The sequence below is a fragment of the Podarcis gaigeae genome, assembly GCF_964106915.1.
Source record: "Podarcis gaigeae genome assembly, chromosome: 4".
NCBI lineage: Eukaryota > Metazoa > Chordata > Lepidosauria > Squamata > Lacertidae > Podarcis > Podarcis gaigeae.
Genome location: NC_139677.1, coordinates 58,318,735 through 58,343,061, shown reverse-complemented (window position 1 = coordinate 58,343,061; position 24,327 = coordinate 58,318,735). Strand labels below are relative to the sequence as shown.

At 39.1% G+C, this 24,327-nt stretch overlaps 1 long non-coding RNA gene across 1 annotated transcript in view; it reads right to left on the bottom strand.

Moving 5' to 3' along the window:
• Positions 1-24,327, bottom strand: part of LOC310842813 — a 78,913-nt gene that overhangs the window by 33,014 nt on the left and 21,572 nt on the right. The window lies entirely within an intron of this gene.

Sequence of the window (24,327 nt, the reverse complement as noted above, 5' to 3'; positions counted from 1 at the left end):
TCAAATATCTAAAGGTCTGTCACATGGAAGATGGAACAGGAGTGTTTTCTCCTGGTCTGAAGGGTAGAACCCAAACCAATTGATTCAAGTTACAAGAAAGGAGATTCTGACTAAACATCAGGAATAACCTTCTGACAGTAAGAGCTGTTCAACAGTGGAATGGACTCACTCATGAGGTTGTGGACTCTCCTTTGTTGGAGGTTTTTAAGCAGAGGTTGGATGACCAACTGTCATGGATGCTAATGTTGCGATTCCTGCATTGCAGGGGGTTGGACTAGATGGCCCTCATGGTCCCTTCCAACTCTATAGTTCTATGATTTTTATAAGGTTGATATCTCTAGCTATACAAAGTCCAGTGGGTCACACTTTGATGCATACAAAGCCTACAACACTCCAAATATTCACAGTTTCTGGAGAGACTCCATATTACTTCCCACTCATCTTCATCTGAGTGAAATAACATAGAAGCATCACTGTGTTTCTTCACAGCATACCTTCATTTTGTCCAGCTTTCCCCCCCTCATCAATGGGCTGTTTCAAACATTATGGATCAAATCTGAGTGCTTTCAGAATCACTTCTATATGCCAGTACTTTGTACAGTGGTTGTAGCTTGTTCCTGTCTATGCAGTAGTCCTGAATCCAAGTTCAAGACTACATTATATGTAACACAACGGCCAGAATTCAACAATTCTCAATGCTGTGTTTTGTACGTGCCTAAAATGTGCAACTCCAAGTCAGTGTTACTGAAAAAGACTGATGATTAATGTGAGTTACTTGCCTAAATTCCCTATGGGTAGGGTGCAGCACATTAGTATTTTTGGAGATGGCCCACTGTACTATAAGCAACAACCTTCTTAAATAAAGGAGAATGTTTTCTGTGGACGACATTTCAGAGAAGACTGAGTAATTTGTAGACATTAATAGACTGGGACTGACTTACTACTCTGACTTGCAAAGCAGAGCATTGTGGGGATTTTCATAGGTCTACTTTATAATCCCCTTAAAATGGAAGCCCATGCATGACTAGACAATTAATTCTCAGAGAACTCGAGACACTTTCCCCTCATGCTCTGATTATGAAAACTGAGCAGTTGACAGTAAGTGAGCCAAAAAGACCCCACATGATTGGTCACAAGGAAAGCTACTTAGGACGACAGAATGAGCACGAGTCGGAGAAAGCTCAGCACCTCTGTGCTAAACAGATTTATCCAAGGGGGAAAGAGGAGACGGCACAGTTGAAAGATTACAAAAATGGAAAACTTCATGGTACTGTGCTAGAAGTGGCATTGGTGAAGTCTATTTTAATCCAAATGTCCAAATTGTACTAAAGAAAATGTAACATGGCAAGAACTGGTTTCACACTACAAAATTCAAATAATACCATTTAACTCATGTTTACAATTTCATTATATAATTCTATAAGCAGTCTATAGTCATAAACATTGCATACATTTGCAGAATCACACTGAATCACAATGAATCACACTGAAGTGAGGCAGCAGTATGCCCCCTTTTTCCTTTTGGAAATTATGTATAATTTATGGCTTTTAACTTCATTGTTCACCTTGTCTTTTTGACTAAATGCTGAAGAAAGTAATAAATTCATACCATAGTTTCAAAACCTCTACCTAATGCTGGAGGTCATTTGGATATGAGACTGCCAACATTGTCCAGAAAGACAGATTCTTTGTTGTCCCAATGTCAATTAAAGTGAAATTTATCAATTAGTCTGTGTAGTACATGGGTCCATACTAATTCAGCATGTAAAAGAATACCAACCTTCCAATACGTGCTGTGAAAAATTCTGCATGGAATTAATTCACTAATAATTTTTTACGTTGTATTTTTACTACATTATATATCTTAGCTAAGACGGCTTTAACCTTCCAAACTTCATCAGTGAATATAAATACATTTGCTTCCATTAATATAAAAATGTAATAATTAGTTCTCCACTGTCATGGAAGCAATAGAGGTTCACCTTGAATTAAGGAACTTGATTAGTTGGCTCAGAATGCCCCATAGTATGTAAGCCAGATAAGTCACTAAGAATGTTCTCGTGCCATATTGAATGTTCTAAGACAATGTCACTTTAAGAAAGACTTTTAAAAGTAGGTTAACTTCATTGTTTTGTGATGACCACAGGACAGATCAGCAAGCATTCGACAGTCATATACCTGTGGACACTGCAACATTAGCGGTGTGCATTGGCTCTCTGTGTACCCTCCAAAAGGAGGTGAATTGGAATGATTTGAGGTAATATTTCACATCACCAAGTTGGATTGCGCTGTTAACAGGGCATGCTGTAGCAGAGCAAGGGATGTCCAGTCTTCCAAGAAACTTGGTTGCCTTGGTTTTCCTATAAAGGCAAATGCATAGCTGCCCCCTCCACTTGAATGTTGCCTGCTATGAGTGGCAACAGCTCCACAAAGCTCTTTCCCAAACCAGCCATTTCTTAACTGGAGGTAGTAGAGTTTGCATCTCTGATCTCCTACATGAAAATATGTGTGTGACCAGTAATCTAGGTTCCCTCCTATATTTCTCATAGGAGACATGTCTCCATAGTGACAAAGTAGCTCAGTTTTTAAAGATTTGAGGAGCATGCTTAAATTGTAAGGGGGAAAGTGAACTCTAGGCCAAATTCATATATCATTTTTTTTCTTGATAGTTCAGTAAAGTACTACCGTATTTCATCTGTGAACTGATGATGGGCATGTTAATCTAGTTTTGAGGAACAACAGCAAAGTGCTTTCTGCCGAGCATCTACCTATATTTTTGGTGACCAGCTGGGCTTACCTGTTGGTGGGAGGGGGCAGCAACACTACAGTCTGAAACAGGAATCTATGGACCACCCACCCTCTAAATGACATACTATGCCCAGAACAATTTACATTCGAGCACTGTGGGTAATTGAAATGAGAGGTGGCTTAATACCCAGATACCCTGTGTCCTTCTATGGACTGTAGACCTTTAGTGGGATTTGACTGAATCTTAAGTACTTCATTTCTGATCTGTTGTGGATAGAATTAAACCATCTTTTCAAAATAGAGAATATAATGGTTTGTATTTTTCAAACTATACTTACCATGCAATCCTAACTATATCTACTCAGTTGTATGCCCTGTTGGATTTAATGGGGCTTTCTTCAAGGTAAGTGTGGTTAGGATTGCCATTTAAATTGGTAAGACTTTTTAAATAGGCTGTGCATGCAATTTTCCAAACAGTTTTACTAGGAATTACTGGGCTGTAACTTTCCTTACAGTGTTTTATTTAAAAAAGAACAAATCACAAATTGTCAAATGCAAAAAATATAATCCAAAGGTAACATTTTCAGAAGTGAAGTTATGGATATGTCCCTGTCAATCCACCCTTATTTCACAGACCCACAATTTTGAGTTGTTATGCATTACACAACAGGAACAGCACAATCAGTCTGAGTCACTACATTCTAAGACAATGCAATTCTTAAATAAGAACTATTGATCTGTGACAAACAGTCTGGGGGTCTCGGAGCAAAAACTGAGACTGGTAGAATATGAAACAGCACTTAACTTATCTCATCTTCTCTTTTTAGCCTAAACCCACCCTTGAATACTTGAGACAGTGAAGTTGTGGCTACTTCCTGAAAGCAATGTACATATTATTGAATCCAAGTGCTGCAAAACTGCAACAAAAGTACACAAAAATGAAACATCCTGCTGGAGAAGGTAGTAAAACACCAGAATCCGTCTTCAGTTCATATAAACCTTTTAAGACTGAGTACTGTATTATGGGACGCAGGTGGTGCTGTGGGTAAAACCTCAGCACCTAGGACCTGCCGATCATCAGGTCGGCGATTCGAATCCCCGCGGCGGGGTGCGCTCCCGTTGCTTGGTCCCAGCGCCTGCCAACCTAGCAGTTCGAAAGCACCCCCAGGTGCAAGTAGATAAATAGGGACCTGAAATATACTCAGAGTCGCAAAGTGATTTCATGCTCTTTATTCAGCTCATAGTGGTGTGGAGGAATGAATGAATGTCCCCTCAAAGTATCTGCTTTAAATACATTATTTACACAATGGGCTGCACATGATTGGCTAATTCCGGAATTCTACTGTAAGCCAATCAGGTTGTGGATTCACTTCTATCTGGAGCATGATTGGGTGGTTCCTGCTAACCAATTATACTGCTGCATTGTTCTAGGACCAATCAGACTGCTGCATTCTGAATCCTATTGTTCTAGGACCAATCAGACTGCTGCCTTTTGGAGCCTATTGTTCTAGGACCAATCAGACTGCTGCAGTTTGGATCCTATTCAACTCAGTACATAACAGGACCGCTTACTAGCGGGAAGGTAAATGGCGTTTCCGTGTGCTGCGCTGGTGCTGGCTCGCCAGATGCAGCTTGTCATGCTGGCTACGTGACCCGGAAGTGTCTCCAGACAGTGCTGGCCCCTGGCCTCTTAAGTGAGATGGGCACACAACCCTAGAGTCGAACACGACTGGCCCATATGGGCAGGGGTACCTTTACCTTTACTGTATTATAATTTCTGCCTATTTTTAAAACAGCCCTTGACAAGTCCCCGTCCAGCCTTTCTTTTCTGGCACAGGCATCTGTTGCCCTGATGGTCAAAATTGAAAGAGGGTTGTTGTTTTTTAAGTTGTCTACTATGTTTATGGTATTCTATAAGGGTGGTATGTTAATTGGCCCAAGCATCAGCTGCAAAGTAGGCATGCCAGGGTGGGGACTCCACTCACCTGAGCAGCTGGAAATTGATTTTACAAACTATTGTATTACTGAGGTTGGGCGAAGAAGTGTGTGAATGGGGGCCAGAATAAGTCCCTTCTTGGTTTCCACAATACTTTTGCTAGACCATATGTAAAGTTAATTCTCTGACTTATTCCACACATGCCATCTAGAAGGCAATTTATGTGAAAGAGTGGGAATAAAATAGGGCTAGGGTAATATTTCCCAGAAAAGATTTTTCTGATACATTTCTCAATTTCCTTTTTTAAAGCTCCTACCTTAAAAAGGAGAATATTTGTTTGTGCTCCCACCTGACCCTATGCAAGACTGTATTCAGCAAAATGGTTTCCTGAATTTTGCTGCTTGTTGACAGGGTAAATAGTTTCAGCCACAACTGTTGATCCATTTGTTTTTTGTTTTTTATGAGGGAAAACTTATCTCTTTTTTCTTTTTTATTAAAGATTTATTGGTTTACAAAGGTATGCACAATGTCTTTTTTTTAAGTTACATTTTCCATAGGTCAGTTTCCATTTTAAAATACAATTTGATTTTCTTTTAAATGTTGTAGAAGTGAGCATATGACTTACCCCCCTTTTTATTACTTTTACTAGTGCAAAGTTTCCAGTTTCATCCAATCTGGTTTGTCAACATTCTTTTAGAAGTGAAATTCAGCAAGGCACTCCAGATTCGTATTGGTAATAAACAGTATCACCAAGGGCCAATCTATACAGCTTGCTGTTCAAGGTGAAGCAGTAAATGTTATACCACTGTCAAGTTAAGGTATATAGTACTAACTATTCAAATTATTATGACCCCTGAAAATCACAGATATGCTTTCCCATGCCAGCATAAAATACAGTAACAACAAATTGAATAATCAATGCTTTCTTGTCCTTACAGGCAACTCAAAATCTGCTGCCCAAGGCAGCTGCCCTATTCTAATGGTAGTATGGCCCTGAATTAGATAATGTGAAGTTCTGAATCAAAGGTAGTGTAGCTGCCACCCTGACTAGAAGAAAGACCAATGAAAGACTCTGTTCATTTTCATTTACAATTGTACTTAATTATCCAGTTTCTACTTGCATGTTTATTTTTGAAAACTTTTGATTTATTTTTTTAAAGACTAACTTAGTTTTTGTGAAATTTGTGTCATATCCATCAACTACGGGAGGAAAAGAAATGCAAAATAAGACTTTCCTTCCTCCTCTTTTAATTTTCCAAGCTTCATTAAATTTGGTTTATCTATTCCATGGTAAGAAAATGCATTCCTTGAAGCAACATCTATCATCCAAAGAGTTTTTATAAACAAAATATATCCACATCTGTATTTCAGTTTCTGTCAATTTTAAATGGAGCTTTGCATAATTCATTTGAATATTTTTTTCTTAGAGGCATAATGTTTCAATACACCATCGGAGAATGCTATTTTTATTGCCATCAAAAGAAGGTATAACATGCGAAACCATAGGAAGACAGGCATGGGCATTTAAATTGCTCCAGCTACTATGTCTCATTAGGAAAGTTTCCAAAGTAGATTCTTAAATTCCTCATATTTTCTGTGTAGCAGCGATAGTCAATGTGCTGTCCTCCAAGTGTCATTGGACTACAACTCCCATCCGCCCCAGCTAGCATGCTCAATAGTGAAGGATTATGGGAGTTGTATTCCAACAACATCCGAAGATCACCATGTTGACTACCCCTGAATGAAATGGGACTGTTCAAAGGCAGAAGAAAATAAAAATAGATTATCAGTAAGATTACAGATGAAAGTGGTGACCAAATTCTTTCCCAGTCATTGTTTCTGTGAATTGAAAAGGGAGCAAGATCTGCAGCTGTACTCTGACATCATTTCCCCAGTACAAAATATTGTATGAGGAGCTGACCTTGTGCATTATTGTGTGAGGAGCCAGACCCAAAACTCATTGCCAAAGGTTTCTCTAAAATTCAAGTGGGTGCCTCACATGCAGGGGTAGAATGGCTTCCTCTACACTATTTGCCAAGCAATATACAACTTCAATCGTTGCCAGTCCTTTGCATAATTATCCACATATCCTGTGAGCAGGAAAGGCAAGTGGCTAGAAAGAACCCAACCTCCCACATCCCTTCAACTTTCCACGCCATGGAGAAATGCTTGCATAGCATAGCAGTGTTCTATCAAGAGGGAAAGTCAGGCTTGGCAATCTGGCACTGATGGGTACCCTCAACATAAGCCAAGGGATTGGGTGCTGGAAAATGTATGCAGAATCCCACAAGCCATTGTACACCACTTACAGAATAGCTCATGAGGACTGGGTCTTTAGACACAGACAGAGTCTAAATAAAGTAAGGCATTACTTCAGTGTCACACAATTGGTGTTTCATGTCTAATTTCCATAAGCTTTCAGGTTGATGGATCAGTCACAAGCTGCCAATTGACCCACTGAGCAGCTTTATCTCCTTGATGTCAATTGGCTTCTGCTGCAATTGAGCAATATTTGTGCAGTATCATATATCTCCATGATGATTCCCATGGAACACCTTAACTAGATTTATGGGAAAGGGCTCTTTCTCAGTAAAATGACAAGGTCAGCAATGAATATATGCATGTTGTCTATATGCAGTAGAAAAGAAAAGAAAAGAAAAATCACTTCAGAAGAACTAAATGTAGTGCTGAATCAGTTCTGAGGGTGCTGATAAAATACCCTGTATGCAAAATACTTTGTTTCTAAACAAGGTAAAACCACAAATAATGTGGAGCACAAATATTTCCTTTCAAGATGCTTCTACTCAAATTTCCAATTGCATGCTCTTATGACAGTGTTCTGGTGTTGTCTATTAATTAAAACTAAACCATTCTGAAGAGCTTGGCACCATCTTGAACTGACCTGTTTTACCTAATCAAAATGCTTTTTTCTAGGCTGTGGGTGGTATTCAACTAAGTTTAATTCACAGTAAACCTGATGAAATTAATGGACCTAACTTAGTCATGTTCATTAATTACAATGGGTTTACTCTGAGTAAAACTTGAATACCACAATGTATTCTCTACTGTGTGTGTGTGTGTGTGTGTGAGAGAGAGAGAGAGAGAGAGAGTAGGGGGGTGCTAACTTGTGACTCTCCAGATGTTGCAGCCAATTGCATTTAATATTAGCAAGATTTTACAGTGAGCAGAATTCTAAGCTTGTAAACCTGAATGTGTTTAGAAGGCCTAACCTGACTCCTTGCTCAAGAGCAGGGCTACTGTGCACCTCCCTACTCATGCTGCCTTTCTCTGTTCATGAACAACACCTAAACATGGCTTGAATTGATTCGGGAGGTGGGTGAATTTGACAACTTCCATTGCTCTCAGTTTAACTTTTCCAATCTTAACTCTGGTTCACATTTTCACATCAGTTTGCATTTTTATGCCATCCGTGTGGAAATTCGTCAGCATTCTCCTAATATACCATTATGCAAGCATTTTTGCATTTTTACTGCTATTCTCACAGATATGTGCATTTTTATGAACAATTTCACACGATATCTACATTTTTCTGTAAATCATTTTGTCGGAAAAATACATTATCACATTTGTAGAAGCGCAAATTTTGAAGGATAGCTGCATTTTTGTTTATTAGGTGGGTTCATCCCCGCCCCCAAAAATCATTTCTAGTTTAATTGCCTTACATTACTCCATCATCTTCTACAATTATGCACTCAACAGTCTACTTGGTACTTGCTTTCCTGCTTTTATTTCTAATTGTCCCATTTTCCTTTGAAGTCAAATAAAAAGGTTTAGCAGGATGATTTCCACCCTGTTTCAATAAAGAGTACCAGTTCTTCGTATATTAACTCTCACCTCCGAGTAAATTGGTTTATTAAAATCTTTGCTATGAATTTGTTTGCCAGCCTTTTAGTACTCTCAAAGTGAAATTATCCCACCTTCCTCCCTTGACTCTTTCCCCAGCCACTCAAGTTGAGTGCACGCAAGTTTTGAGCTTCATTTCCGACTCAGGTGAAGTGTTACACATTTACAGTAATTTGCCTTGAACATTCTGCTATCTGAAGGGTCTATAGCTGCCAAGCAGCTCAGTTGGCACCTGTGATCAAGTTAAATTAGTGAATCATCTTGCAAGCAGGAAGTATGCCATCCTAACAGATGGTTACGGTGTGTAGTCACAGCCAAGTGATCATGTATGTACATCACTTGCGCATGTTAAAGACAGCAGCCTCCACAGCCAGGTTAACTGACAGTCTATCAAATGCTTTCATGCATAAGATGACAAAAACATGGCTTTCCATATGCTGCACCTTGCTATTGCTCAGCTATATCTCACTGTGTATGTTTTCATAAGTTTCTATGAAAACAGGGCACAATAATACGAAGGCATACCTGCATCACAGCATGGATCTTGGAGACAGGCACTTAAAGGCATTTTACTGAGATTTCCATTTTAAAAGAAAGTTGAGCATTGATAAGGCAAAGTATTATCCATTCAATCTCAGTTTTCAAAGCCAGACTGAGCTTCCATTCCAAAGCTTTTGCAAGATAACTGCAAAATGATGTTTAGAAACAACATTAAGCCCCCAGGAACAGCAAAGCCAGAATGACACCTTCTGTGTGGATGGCACTTTTATCCATGAAAGGCTTTTGATCCAGCAAATAGATACTTCTGGGGGAGGGGATCTGCCAACCCTCAAGAAGAATTGGGAGAAGCAGCCCAGTGAGTTACAGGAGGGGAAGTGGGCAAAAAGCCCCCTTGGCCACTAGCGGTAGTGTCCCCTGGTCCCTGGTCCTGATCACGTTCAGGAGCAAAGTTTGGATCTAAACTAATGGATCGTCTCTTGCTTTTCTCCTTGTGTGCATCTCACAATGAAGAAAGCTGAAATATACTGAGCTTGTCAACTTGTGCAGGTAAACTAAAACCAACATCAGCTACAGGACCCCTGATGGCACCTTATCCAGGAAAGGCTTTTGATCAAGCAGGTGGATCTCTCTCTCTCTCTCTCTCTCTCTCTCTCTCTCTCTCTCTCTCTCTGTTGTATTTCATTTAGATGTCATTTTCATTTAATCACTTGTTTAAGAAAGCATTTAAATGTGTAATGTAGCATTCAGTAGAAACCATTAGCTATGTGTGCTTTAGGATTCCTCTACTCATTTTAACATGACGGTAAATACAAAAACAAATGAAATGGCATTTGACCTTGAGTACGAATAGCTTGTTCCACTTAACTGTTCATTGCTGGACCTTGGAATGCTGATCACATACAGAAGGGATTTAGACAAAATAGATTTGACTTTTTCAGTAAATTAATTTTAAACCAGCTTAGACATTTAAATAATGAAAAAAAAATCTAAATGAGAATTATGAAGGGAGATTTAGCTCACCCTGGTTAACAAAATCTCTCATCATGATCTTCGTTTAGCCAGTTCATTTAGAAACTCTAAAAATCCCTCCTCCTCCAATGTTTTAGTAAAATAGTTGAAACAGCCAGAGGACTTTTTTAAAAAAACAAACCAAAAACTGCAAATAAGCATTTTTAGGACAATTTGTTCATTTTATCCATTAAACAGAATTATTAACAATGCAAAAACAAGAATAACCAAGTAGAATAAGCACTATAATCTAATGAATTAAGTATTTGCAAAATACAGAGGTTAGTTACTAAAATAAGTCCTAACAATTAAAAAAAGCACAAAGAAGTTGAAAGGTTATGCTATGCAACACTTTTTATTTTATTTTTCCTTTTCAGACTTTGTTGTGTTATAGACGAACCCACAGCCCAACCCTAAGATTTACTGCCACAGAAATAAAGTATTGGTATGGACTGTTAAATGCATTGAGTGGTACTCAACTTACTTTTACTCAGTGTAGACCCATTTGAATTAATGAGCCAGCAGGCAGAGGACAAGGTGATGGTGAGGTTGGTGTGGAACAAGAAATTGGCTCCGCTGGTGCATTTGCACTGCACAGCCCTGCCTCACCCCTTGCCAATGCAACCAATTGGAGGTCAAGTGACCAGCAGTGCTATAATATTTTTAAATGGATGATCAAATCTTCTCACATGTTTCTTCCAAGCAGAAGTTTGAAAATATCCAATTTCACTGTAGACAGAACTTTGTAGCAAATGTTGAAAGCTTGGGGGCATACATCTTCTAACAATTCCACTAGTGGGTTTTTTTTGGGGGGTAGAGGTAATTCTTTTTGTTTCCCTTGAGATTTTTTCAGTATTTTGACCAAGCAAAACTTCTATTTCAGAGAAATTCAACGGCAGTTCCTGTCTTATTTTCCCTGCTTCCTACCCTGGAAAGAAAAAATAAAAATAAATCCAAGGAACTGAACATCAAATGGTGGGGAAAGCTGAAGTAAAAGATTGGATAGATGATAGTTAGATAGATGATAGATAGATAGATAGATAGATAGATAGATAGATAGATAGATAGATGATAGATAGATGATAGATAGATAGATAGATAGATATAGATAGATAGATAGATGATAGATAGATAGATAGATAGATAGATATGATGATGATAGATAGATAGATGATAGATAGATAGATAGATAGATAGATAGATAGATAGATAGATGATAGATAGATAGATAGATAGATAGATAGATAGATAGATAGATATCAATAGGTAATAGACCGGCAGAAAGACGTCCCTGCATACCAGTGCCCTGTGTGATTTTAACAGAGAAGGCTTTTTTAAGCAAATGCAAGATGCACCACCTTAGTGGGAGTGCTACTTCATCCTTGCATCTCTGGAGAACTTCATTATGCGTGCACCATGGGAAGACTAGCTTTTGCTTCCAATTTATTCTAGGAAGTAGAAACATCCGGCATGAAAGAGTAAAGAGCAGATTACCCTGTAGTTCATCTATATTTATTTCCTATATCCTATTGTTTTCCATCTGTTAAAAACTCAATAGACATCAGCCCTCTGGAATTAGATAATAACCTCGCTAAGCGGCAGCATAATGGGTTAATCAGTCAAGCAACGAGAAGTTTGTACTTTGAAAAGTCATAAAGAAATACTCCAAAGAGAAGCACAGCTGAGCGAGTCATTAAACTTAATGCAGATGTGTCGATGAAAAGTACAAGACAAAGGTACAACAGTTCATTAAGTTCTCTGCAAAACAAAAGTTGTTGTACTTAAAAAAATCTACAGGCTATGAAGACATCTATTTGCACACGTTTGACTAAGGTCATAGGCACAAACTGATTCAAGCTAGTGGCAGCATCAGATTTCAAAGCAGGGGCTTGGAATGAGCATGCACATCTTCCACCTTTCCAAGCCTTCAGACTGGAGCCAAACAATCTAAGTGCCATGTTCAGCTGCAATGGGGTGACCTAGCGATGTCCACCCACCCTACTACTGTGCAAACATTTCTAATCAAACCTTACAATACATTGACTTTATAGAGGGATCATGCAACCCTACAAGGTTGTTTCAGCAGCATCCCATTACCAGAATCCCCAGGGAATGGTCTTACTATACAGACATTAGGATACATTTCTAGGTTCCTGGGACACTGTCAAAAACATGTACATCAACATTTCAAGTGCCATGAGGCAAGGGAAACATAGTTCGCAGGACTCCTGTGATCCCTAATGAGGATATTGGATTCTGTGGAAACCTCAGTGTCCACATTTCTTGGAAAATATCTTGCTATGCCAACCACTTCTCAGTAGAAAAGTTACACAATATACTTGAACACTGAATGTGTAAGCTTATGTCTAAAGCCAATGGATGGAACAAATGTCACTAGATGTATTGCTGGATAAGTGTTTAATGATTCTTGTATTTGTTTAAAAAACAATAAAAATTATGGGGGGGGTGTTTAAACTCATTTCACAGGGATTTTGATGTTCAAGCTGCTTCCAGAGCAGTGATCTAAGGCATAATTGAGGTCTGATTCTAAAGTTTCTCCATTCCTGACTGGGAACAGTTGTGGACCACAGGTATGAAATTTACGGCATGTAATGCCTTAAGAGAGAATATTATGAAAATGATATACAGGTGGTACATGACACCAGTCAAGCTTGCAAAAATATATCGTTTGCCCGACAATAAGTGTTGGAAATGTAAAGAAAATGAAGGTACATTCTTTCACCTTTGGTGGACGTGCCCAAGGATTAAGGCCTTCTGGGAGATGATCTATAATGAATTGAAAAAGGTATTTAAATATACCTTCCTGAAGAAACCAGAGGCCTTTCTCCTGTGCATGGTCGGCCAATTGGTGTTAAAGAAGGATAGAACTTTCTTTATGTACGCTACAACAGCAGCAAGAATACTCATCGCAAAGTATTGGAAGACACAAGATTTGCCCACCTTGGAAGAATGGCAGATGAAAGTGATGGACTATATGGAACTGGCAGAAATGACTGGCAGAATCCGAGACCAGGGAGAAGAGTTGGTGGAAGAAGATTGGAAGAAATTCAAAAACTATCTGCAGAAATATTGTAAAATTAATGAATGTTAAAATGATGTTGGATTGAAATGAAATGGCTTTAGCAACAAAGCTAAAAAGAATATGTAAAAATGGATTGATAATCAGATCAAGATACGAAGTTTTAATATGTTAAGACATAGAATTAAGATAAAAACAAAGAGGGAAAGGATTTGCTGAATTAACTATGTGAACTGGAATACAAAAAAGGGAGGTGTGAGGAGGTCAGGAAACAAGTAAATGAAATATAAGACATGAAAAGATTGATCTGTTTTTAACTGTTTTCTCTATTTTTCATGTATTTTGTATTTTTCTTTGTATTTTGGTATTTTTTCTTTTTATCTTTATTTTTCTTTTTTTGTTCTATAACTTTCTTTTGTTTGTAAAACTTTAATAAATATCTTTTAAAAAAACCCAAAAAGAAAGGTAAAGTTTCTCCATTCCAATGGTTTTCAATTGTCATTGTTTCAGAGAAAGTTAGGAATTAAGATACTCATTTATTTCAGTGTGTGTGTATGTAAGCTAATAGATGCAAACTAATATATATATCAAGAAGGTTTTGACCCCCAAGTGTAGAGATGGGGCTTATAGCTTGAGTTTGAATGAACAAGAACTTTATTGAAAGTGAACATAGATGAAAGTGTTTTCCTTCTTCTGCAGCATTTTTGGGGAGGATCAAGCCCCCCTGGCTCAGGGTTAGTAGTTCACCTTTGTCCTATATATGCCCCTTCAAAGCCCTCACCACCACCACATGAGTCTCACAGCTTTGCATGAATGAGCCAGGAAGACCACAAATTGGATTCATGCCCTTCTAATCTCATAACCTTGATGGGGGGATCTGAAGAAGTTTTTCTTCACCTTAACACTTGCTTAAGGGTGCTTACCTGAGGATTCTCTTCATTTCTGTTGGACATATACTGCATCAGCCAGTCTATACAGCTGTGACAACCAATCGTTAACCAGGAGGACCAGCAGGTCATTGTAGCATAAATGAAACCTCCTTCGCCAGCAGCCACAAAACTGTACTTGGTCTGTCAGTAAAAACAACAACAGCTATGTGGCAGAAACCAGTTTAACTCACATTGTATTCTGGGTGGGGAAGTGCCTGCCAAGATGAATGCAGAAGAAAAAGTATCGGAATATAATTGTATATTGTCTTACTCTGACTTTTTTTTAACTGGCTCACCAATTTACTCAGCTAGTCATTCTTTTTCCTCACCAGGGGACTAAGTGCAAAGATGCCTTTGTCTTGTTTTGAGGATTGGTTTTTACAAATGATACTTCACATTTCTGCCTAATGTCTCCTAACTTGTTAAGACTTGGCTTAGTTAAATCTTAATTGAAAGATGCACAGTTGCTGCATACATTTTTAATAACACTCTTTTCATAAGTCCGGAATTGTGATACATCATACAAAATAATACATTCTGATTGCTATTTGTTGTTGAGCGGAGTTATTTGGCCTTCAAAATAGCAAGAACAGCCTGCCCTTCTTCAAGTTGACACACACACACAAAGCTAGAGCTGCAGTTCCCTTTTCTTCCTCTTTTACCTTTCCCATATCTTCTAATTTGTTGAGGGAAATGGTCTGACACACCAAGTTCTTATGAATGCTTTTACATAGTCACTCTCTGTTATAAAATTATTGACTAAAACATATCCACTCCAGTTCTTTTCTAACGTTTTAGTAAGTAGTCCCAGGTTTCTTTTGTCTGTTCCCTTAATAATGTATTCTGAAAGGAATGGAAAGAACATGAAGGAAGCGACTTGATCAACAAAAAGAAAGACAAACTGTTCTAGGTGCAGGAAACCACACAACGCATGAACACTCAAGGATGTAAGTGGGAGAGGGTAGCAGCACTGAATTATAGTAAATTGACTTGTTTAGAGCAATAGAATAAAGGAATGATGGGGCTCACAAACCAGACTGTTCCTCTAGGCTGGCTTACATCCAACATCATTTTATTTTTCTGAATAGCAGCTGTCTTTCCTGTGAGTCACACACTGGGTTAAAAAATTAATGGTGTGGCAAATGAGACTCCCTATGTTAGGGATACTATTTGTGGTGGAACCTTCTAACTTCAAAGCTCTAAGAATCAAGGATGGCCCTACCGTAAGACAGAGGAGGCAGGCACCTCAGGCAGCAAATGCTGAGGGGTGAGGAATAGAGCTGTGTGTGCCATATGGCCTGGCCTGTATTCTTTGTGCTGGATTGCTGCCCTTAGGTGGATTTGAGGATACTGTTCCCATAGCCAGTGTAAAAAAGGATTCAATTGCCAGATTGGTTAGTTTCTGAAGATTAGGGCTGCCATATTTTACAGAACAAAAAAGAGGATGCTATGACGGCCATTCAAAGCAAATAAATGATTCAAATTTTACCCCTGAAAAAGAGGACATGCCCTGAAAAAAGAGGGCATATTTACTCAATATCTTGTTCTTTGTCTCAGGCAGCAAAATGCCTTGGGCTGGTCCTGCTTAGAATCATAGAGACTGAATAAGAGACTGATGGGCTTACCCAATGGGAGAGAAGGTTGAGTCTAGTCAATGAATCCTGGGTTAACTAAGAAGATCATTGGGAGAGAAAACAGCATGCAGAAGAGTCTGAGTGTTGACCAGAGCATGGATAAGGACTTGAGAGATAAATGGGATCCTCCTTATTGAGGGTCCTGGTTGCACGCGGGCCCCTAGGACACCCCTACAGGGTTAATTATTTAGGAGTGTAGCCTAAGCCTTAGCATTTTGACCCCAGGATCACGCCAGGCTGTTTGGGCCAATCGTGTGAGGCAGCGTGATTCCCGGGGTCTATAAAAGCGGCAGCGTGACATGATTTGGGGCACTTGCTTGGCACTGCTTGGCAGTCATCCACCCTCCTTAATATTAGGTGTTGCTGCTTTGGCCTTGCTTAGGATTGGGTCGTCTGTTTTGGAACAGGGGCTGGGTAGGAATTTTCCCATTTGGCAGATTGGCTCTAGCCACTTGATTTTCGCCTACCCGCTTAGCAATCGTCACAACTTTGTAAGGTATGGCGGTTAGGCATTGGCTTATTGAAATGTGGGGGAGGGGAGGTGCGGTCATCACCTGCTCTTCCAGGAATAGGGTATTCCGGTAAAGGAATCCGAGGGTCATGGATCTCGTCTGAAGTCTGCTTGAGAGGCTAGGGCCATGCCAGGACCACAGGAACCCTGGGGTGAGCTTTGGTTGGTCTTCATCGATGTTGCTTCCTCGTTTGGTGTTTCCCCTTTCAGACTGCCAGTCAGAGAGGCGGGGAGTCAGTTATAGTCTGTTGCTAATGCCTAAGCCAATAACACTCAATTTGCTGTAATCAATAAAGTTGTGGCCTAAAATTTTGCCCAATAACTTAAACTAAAATATGTATCCATGTGAAGTTATTTACGGGAGGAGGGTCTTGGAGGCCTCGAAGCGCTAAAAGCCACAAACAAAAAAATGGAAGAAGAAAGCAACCCTTCTAGTGGTAACACTACGATGGAGCAGAACTGGAAGATTATTGTAGGTATTCTGAGACACTGAGGTTGATCAGCCTGTACGCACATTCCTTTCTATCACTATTGAAAGAGAGCGGGTGCTTTTTTCTGTTTATTATGCAGTGATTTATTCTGGGTCTTTGAATCAGTCCTAGTAAAAATATGGTAAAGAAGGTTAAGGTTTCTGCCAGTGCTGTGTCTTTGAACATAGGTTGATGAAGGTTGCAGTCCTAAGCCTCAGTGAATCCCATAGTTGTTAAAAATGAGTAGATATGGTAAGAATTGTGCTGATTACTTAGAGTAAGAATGTTTAGACTTGCAATGCAATTCTTGTTAGTGTTGGTGTTGTTTGTTTTGGCTTGAGGCTGTAAGATGTGAGTGTACCAGGATTCAAACACACCCATACCCACCCACCCACCCACCCACCCACCCACGTGCTTCAAAAAATAAACAGTTCTGTTTTCTCCATGTTAGATTTCAAGTGATGTGTTATCAAATGGACTAAAATAATGCAAATGTAGTGGTAGAAATTTGTACATATATACTTACAATGACTTTTTAAAAATCCAAGTTTTCACATGTCTCCTTGCTTCTGATATTCTGCAAGTATGGCATATCCTGGAATGCCTTCTCCTTAAAGGGCACATGTAGGATTCATTTACCCATGTAATCTGAGCTAATACATTCTCCAACATATTTACACCATTTTTGTCAATATGTGAATAATATTTCTGTGTTTATTTAGTTATAATGCAATTAGCTGATAAAGGCTTATTACCACTAAAACCATGTTTATCGCACTAGTCCTGAAAGTCATTCAGCTCAGCTTTCTGTTTATAGTAAATAAAACTAGCTTTAGCCACACAGGAAATCACTGCCATCTTCTCTAAATGACATTTGAATGCTAACTGTGATCCTCATTGGCAAACTTTCTCCTTCCCTACTGCTGAGAATACAAACCAGATAGAGTTAGAAATTATGCATGTGGACTTTGAAGAAATTCAATGAGCCTGTCTCCCTTGAAAGACTTATAGATTGATGGCAGATGGCACTTCACTGTCCTGCAGCAGGCAAGTAACATGCAACAATACAGAAAATAATCATATATGATAAACAATCTTCCCATGGAGGCAGACTCTCATTTCTCCCCCAAGTGATGATTTTGGAGTATCAAAATGGTGCATTTAGGGGAGTATGACTGGTTTGGTTGCCTTGGGCACAGAACCTCAGGGGCGTCCTAGGGGGAATCACAACTATGATCCATAATAGAAGGTGAGAGGCAGGTGCCACTGAATTTTGGTATCACATGGGGCATCAACGACATTTGAGACCCTGAGATTCTTGTTTCTGGAAACCAAGCCTTATGAGGAAAAGTTCAGGGAATTGGTATGTTTAGTCTGGGAAAGAGGAGACTGAGAGGAGATATGATAGCCATCTTCAAATATCTAAAGGGCTGTCACATGGAAGAGGGAACAAGCTTGTTTTCTTCTGCCCCAGAGCCTAGGATCTGGACCAATGGTTTCAAGTTACAAGAAAGGGGATTCTGATTGAACACCAGGAAGAACTTTTTGACAGTAAGAGCTGTTAGACAGTGGAACGATCTCTCTCGGTTGGTGGTGGAAATTTTAAAGCAGAGGTTGGATGGCCAACTGTCATGGATGTGAATGTTGAGATTCCTGCATTGCAGGGAGTTGGACTAGAGGACCCTTGAGATCCTGTCCAACTCTACAAATCTATGACACTATGATCTAGACTTCAGTTTGTTTATCTGTGTTTAGTGTTTGGTCAGGGATCACATTCTTCAGATTTGGTTTTCTGCCTTTTCTAGTAAGGCAAGTATGTGGTTTTACCTTTCATGCTTTTGGGCACTGGGGGTCAAATGTTGATTTGTGGGATCTAGAGCTATGTAAGTAATTTTCAGGTTCATCTGAATTGTAACATCAGCATTATCAATTTGAGAATCAGAATATGTCCAGAGTAGTGATGATTTTGATCCAGAATCTAGATAGGGTCTCAAAGGGCCCCGTTTTGGAAGCAATGTTAACCAAACAGAGGAATAAAATAACTGCCTCTCCCTAGTTCTTGGTCAAGTATTTGAAACTGCAGCAAATTCATCTGGACTGCAAAGAACCTTTACAATCTAATTTTAGTCTTGTAATTTGCCACCTAGGTTAAAATCTGGACCTAGCAGCAAAGGCAGCTGTCAGGTAGATAATGAGAGGGAAATATCGGTACAACTGGGCTAAGGTCATCAAACCATGACATAAACTGGGTTTGAAAGAAAGAAATGCCACTTAGTCTGCAGGAGCTTAAGACCTTAGTTGAAAGAGGCTTGATAGGGAAATGGCATGAATTGGGTAGGAAGAAAAAGAAATGGAAGCAAATATATAACCTCTGCTCTCACTTTGGGGATAATTATAGATCCCATCACCCAGAAAGAAGGGTGTGCTTTGTCACAAATGTGACTCTGTAGGAAAACATATAGATATGTTCTGAGGCTTCAGTAGAAAGGGGGAAAATTATTATCCCTTGTTGTACAAATGTAAGGACGACTAGTCAGAAATCATTACAAAACTTATTTCTGTTTTGTACATTAGGAGCCAAAGCTTCTTAGAATACAGATGCTGGAAGTAAGATTCTTCCAACCCCTATTGACAATGGTCTAAGTATATAAAAAGTATATAAAAGGCACACAGAAGGAAATGGTTGCACTCAATCATAGATCAGTAGCAATAGGTGCTATTAAAATCCGAAAATGCATAGTGGATAAATGAAGATGAGAAGATACCTGGAAACAGAAAAGAAACCCAATTGTATGACCAAGTAGCACTACAAATATTGAGGTTTCTTTCTTCTGGAATGTTGGGATGCAACTCAACTTGCACTGGAGGCTAATGTGTCTGCATTAGAAAGGGTAGATAGAGGAACTTCCAAGTTTCCTGGCCTGCCCTTTCTGACCTAACGTATGCTGACATTCCTTTGGGTAATCTCTTAGGGTTGCTGACCTCTTTTCTTACTCTCTTCATCTTCATCCTCATCTTGGAAGAGGAGACTTTTTTTTGTATCTCCCACTGAGATGCACAAACAAAGCAAAGTTCAAGGCATCTCCACCTGAGTTAGACAGACCTAGGATCTTTCCTATAAAGCATGTGTTCCTTGTAATAAATGTTGTTTTCTTATTTAGCAGAGTCTCTCTGTGAATATATCCAGGTTAAAGTGATACAGGGATTCTGTATTTATTTCAGTTTCTGCTGAAAGTTTTAAGTCTAACCACCAACAGTTCCCTATGGGTTTGCCATCTCAGCCTGAAAATCTTGTTCTATAATTAGTTTTCTCTTCTTCCATTTGCATCAAGCAGCCTAGCCTCCTCCCCATTACCAGAATTGTCCTCTCACTGTTACCTTTGACTTGAAATTTGCACTAGCAAGTGCTAGCCTATTAGGACAGCATGTCCTTTGCAGATCAAGTCAACACTTCCACTGAAATGGCCAGCCAATAACGGCAGCCAAGGACCTCCTGAAGGCATAAAAGCAATATTTCTTCCTCATAATTCAGTCAAGACAACATTGCACCGCTTTACATTGGGTTGATGAGAGTCTTATGTAGCTCTCATGTGACCTTCCAGGTAGTAACTAAACACACCCATCTAGAATCAAGTATCTGCTTTTAACAGGAAGTGATTATAAATTTATGTATGGAGTTGAAAAAGTGGATAGAGAAAAGGTTTTTTTCTAACCCCATATATCTCTTGTAACACTAGAACTGATGGATACCCAATGCAATTGCGTGTTGCAAGATTCAGGAAACAAAAGTGGAAGTAGTTTTCACAGAGTGCACATTAAATTATTGAACTCTCTCCCGCAGGAGGCTGTGATGGCCACCAACCTGGGTGGCATTAAAAGAGCATTGGGCAAATTCACGGAGGATAAGGCTATCAGTGGCAGTAGCCATGATGGCTTCGCTCTGTCACGACAGCTGTACATAGTAATGCTTCTGAATACTAGTTGCTAGAGGCTACAGGAGTGTGGAGTGCTCTTATGCTCAGATACTGTTTGAGGGTTTCCCACAGGCATCTGGTTGGCCACAAGATGCTGGACTAGATAGGCCATTGGCCTGATTCAGCAGGCTCTTCTTATGTTGGGATTGTTTTTAAGTGCAGAATATATTCATACAAGCATATGGTCACCCAACGGTATTGCATCAAACCCTCAAACCAGACATGAAGGGCTGCAAGTTCCAAGAACCCTGTTCAAATGGCATACCAATTTACTCCCTTCTTCTTAACCCCTGCATTCCTAATTTCTCTCCACATAACCTACAGGCATTTCCTGCCATATCAGTTTTCATTCCAAGATGTGTAATGGCAGGCTCCTTCTGTCTCTCTTTCACAAGAGGAAAAAAAACTACTCTCTAACAAGCTCCTGCAATGGACCCCTTAGGGTATCATTCTCCCCTGAATCAATTTCCATGGCAAGCAAAATACTATTCAGCATGCAGTCTCTTATAATTATTTGGTTTCTCTTTAGGGCTTACTCTAGCCCAGCACCTAAACTTCTCCAAGACAAAGCAAGGGGAAAAGTGGCCCATAGGCAATATTTCACCCACCCATGTAAGACTTCCCATCGGAAATCAATTTTGTCAGTAGAAACTGGAAGCAGGGAGTTTGTCTTAACAGTGCATTTTCCCAAGAGGACTTGCTTTCCACTAAGCCAAATCATAGATATAGCATATCAGAATAAGTATGTGTCAGAGAAGACTATGCTGGGAGAATTGAAAGATTCCTTTTCCTCCTGACAGGAGTCAGAAACATAGCAAAAGAATCAAGTGTGCTCTCATGTCATTTCTGCAGCAATTTCAAATCGAGACTTCCTCGAGTTAACCATGCAGAAAAGTCCTAAATGAGATATACTCAACTCTTCCTGAGTATTTGCCCTTGTTCCAATACTTGACTACTCATGGCCAGTTCTGCAACACTTGAGCACAGATAGTACTGTATAGTGTTTAATTAGGGCCAATGGTGGACTTTAGGCTCTCAAATTTCAGCGGCACCCAGGAATCTGATGCCTGATACTGGTCATAGGAACCTTAAAATTAGCAACTGTGAGGGTATGTTTCTGCTTTTAAATGTTTTTAGGTTTTCTAAATATTTTTAGATAGATTTAAATTGTTTTTCAGTTTTGTAAGTATGTTTGCTGCCCTAGGTTCCTTTAGGAAGAAGGGATAATGATAATGATGATGATGATGATGACTGACCCTGTCCTCTCCCAATTCCAGATCACTGTTAAGTATTATGTCAACCAATATCCCAAGACACCAAACATTTAAAAAGGAATTGAATCTAATTCCAAATGCATTGTAGATCAACAAAGGTATGACACAATGCCATATTTGTAGGCTTCTGATTCTGTTACCACCTTAACTGGTATTTGAATTTAGGCTGGAAAACCTAACCTTGAAGATCTGTACTCTAATATTCAACTAGGAAAGTGCATCTCATAATACTTCGATGTTAATTGTTTTCAGGTCTATTTTACAAAAGTTAAGAATGCTCACTGAGTTCTAATTAAGTATCTGCACAAGTCTTCTCTGAATCAAAGTCATGAATATCTATATTTCATTTTACTTTTAATTAAAGCATAACTCCTATTTCAATAAGTTGGCTCACTTTAAAAGGTAATAGAAGATGGCTACTTTGCAATTTGTAATCCAATTTATTTGTGTTGAAAATGATCTCCTAATGTCATTATACTTGTTATTAAATGTTCTTTGATATTGATGGAATATTGTTTAAAATGTATTTTTAATATTTTACATTAGACACTACCAGTGCTATTTTCTGGGGGGGACGCAGGGGTATGCATACCCCTAAATATTTTTGAATCTAAGTTTGGCTTCATTGAGGGGCAGTATTTCAATATGAGTAGGAAAATGAGAGTATCTCTAAACATTTTTTTTAAGAAGAAAAAGCACTGGGCATTACACATCAGTGGTGACAATAATGATGATGTTGTAGTCAACTGACTTTTACTCAATGTAAATCCATTTAAATTAATGGTGATGACTTAGGGCTAGTGATTTTAGTGGGTCTACAGAGGTTTCCCAGTGGGGAGGGCAGTAGCAGGGGGAGTGGCACTTGAAGCGGGATGGGCCACCCCTGGTCATTGGATGCAACCAATGGCTTTTGCATGTGCTGGTAGCTCTTTCCACCACATATTTCTACAAAAGATATTGATGGGTTCCCTTCAGCTTGGATCTAGTGAATCATGAAGCTGGACTTGACTCAGAACAAGGGAGGTGCCATCAGTCTTTAATCACAGGAAGTGTGCTTTATACAATTTTGAGGGAATGTGAATATGTGGCTGGCCCCCTCTCTAGATAGCCATTGGCTACAAGTGAGCAGCTGTTCACATGCCAGTTTCCATGCTATCGGGAGCCAGGAATGAACAGGGTTTCCTCAGTACAAAGAACCATGCTGGCATGTGGATTATCCCTGATAAAGCACTCTTCATGTACCTTTCCAGTGAATAGGGGCAACTGATTAAGGGCAATCCAATGGTGTTTTGTCAATGGGTTAGGTCAAGACCCTGTTGTTTCCAAATATTCACCAAATACACTGTTTCTACACATAAGGTGACAAACCTTGCCCAAATAGTCTTATAACAGAATTAAAAACAAAACAAATTTCAAAATACTTATAATCTGAAGCAAGAAAAGGAGAAAATTAAAACCATAACAATGAAATCATAAAAAGGTGACAAAGTGAGACATACACATACAGCATATAGATACATTATCATTTTTATTCTGAAAGTTTTGATTATGAGTTCTACCCCACCACTAAAAATATTGGGAGAGGCGAATTTGATTTGGGTAATATTTTCAATGTTTAGAATAGTCAAAGAGTAAAAATCTTAAAAGATCAAGAGTTCCTCCCACTACTTTCCCTTGTTTTCGGCAGAAACAAATGGGATTTTTTCTTTTTCTTTAAGAAGCGAAAAACAGCAACTTGTTTGTTTTATAAGGTCACGGAGACAAATTGCCCTTTCTGCTGTTAAAGAAAGCAGCTTGAATCTTCCCCTTGCAATTTGTCCTGGGTACTGAATACATTGTGTTTCCATATAAATGCAGTTAATGGACTTTAAAAACACAAGATAAATGGCAAGCTTCTGAAGTAAAGTCATGGTGCTATCAGGGGTCCTATAGTGCCATCATACTGATTACAGGTGAGTTACAGGTAGGTGAGAAGGGAGTAAAATGCTCACTAGGTGCCAATCACAAATAATAACGTGTCCTCAAATGAAGAAGTGCTCTGTCACTAATAACACCTTGCAATTTTCCTATGTTCTACTCAACTATTTAGGGTGCTGGTAGGTTTTAATTATGGCTGTTTTTAATGCTTTGATTATGTATTTGCTTTATTGTGTATTTCAATTATGTATGTTGTTACAATTGACTTTATATGTGTAAACCACCTGGAAGCCATTTTGGCATGCACATAATTAATATAATAAAATACAATTAGTACTGATGATAATGATGGTGGTGAACACCATGGGAGCAGGTCTAGCCCAAGCTTGGCATGCTCATTATAATGTACATGGAATGCTCTCCACATAGACGGTACTTACATGCACTAGTAACTGGACTCTAGTTTAAAAGAAGATCAAAAGAGATGTCCCAATTAGCCAACCCATTTGTGTGTGGTGAAT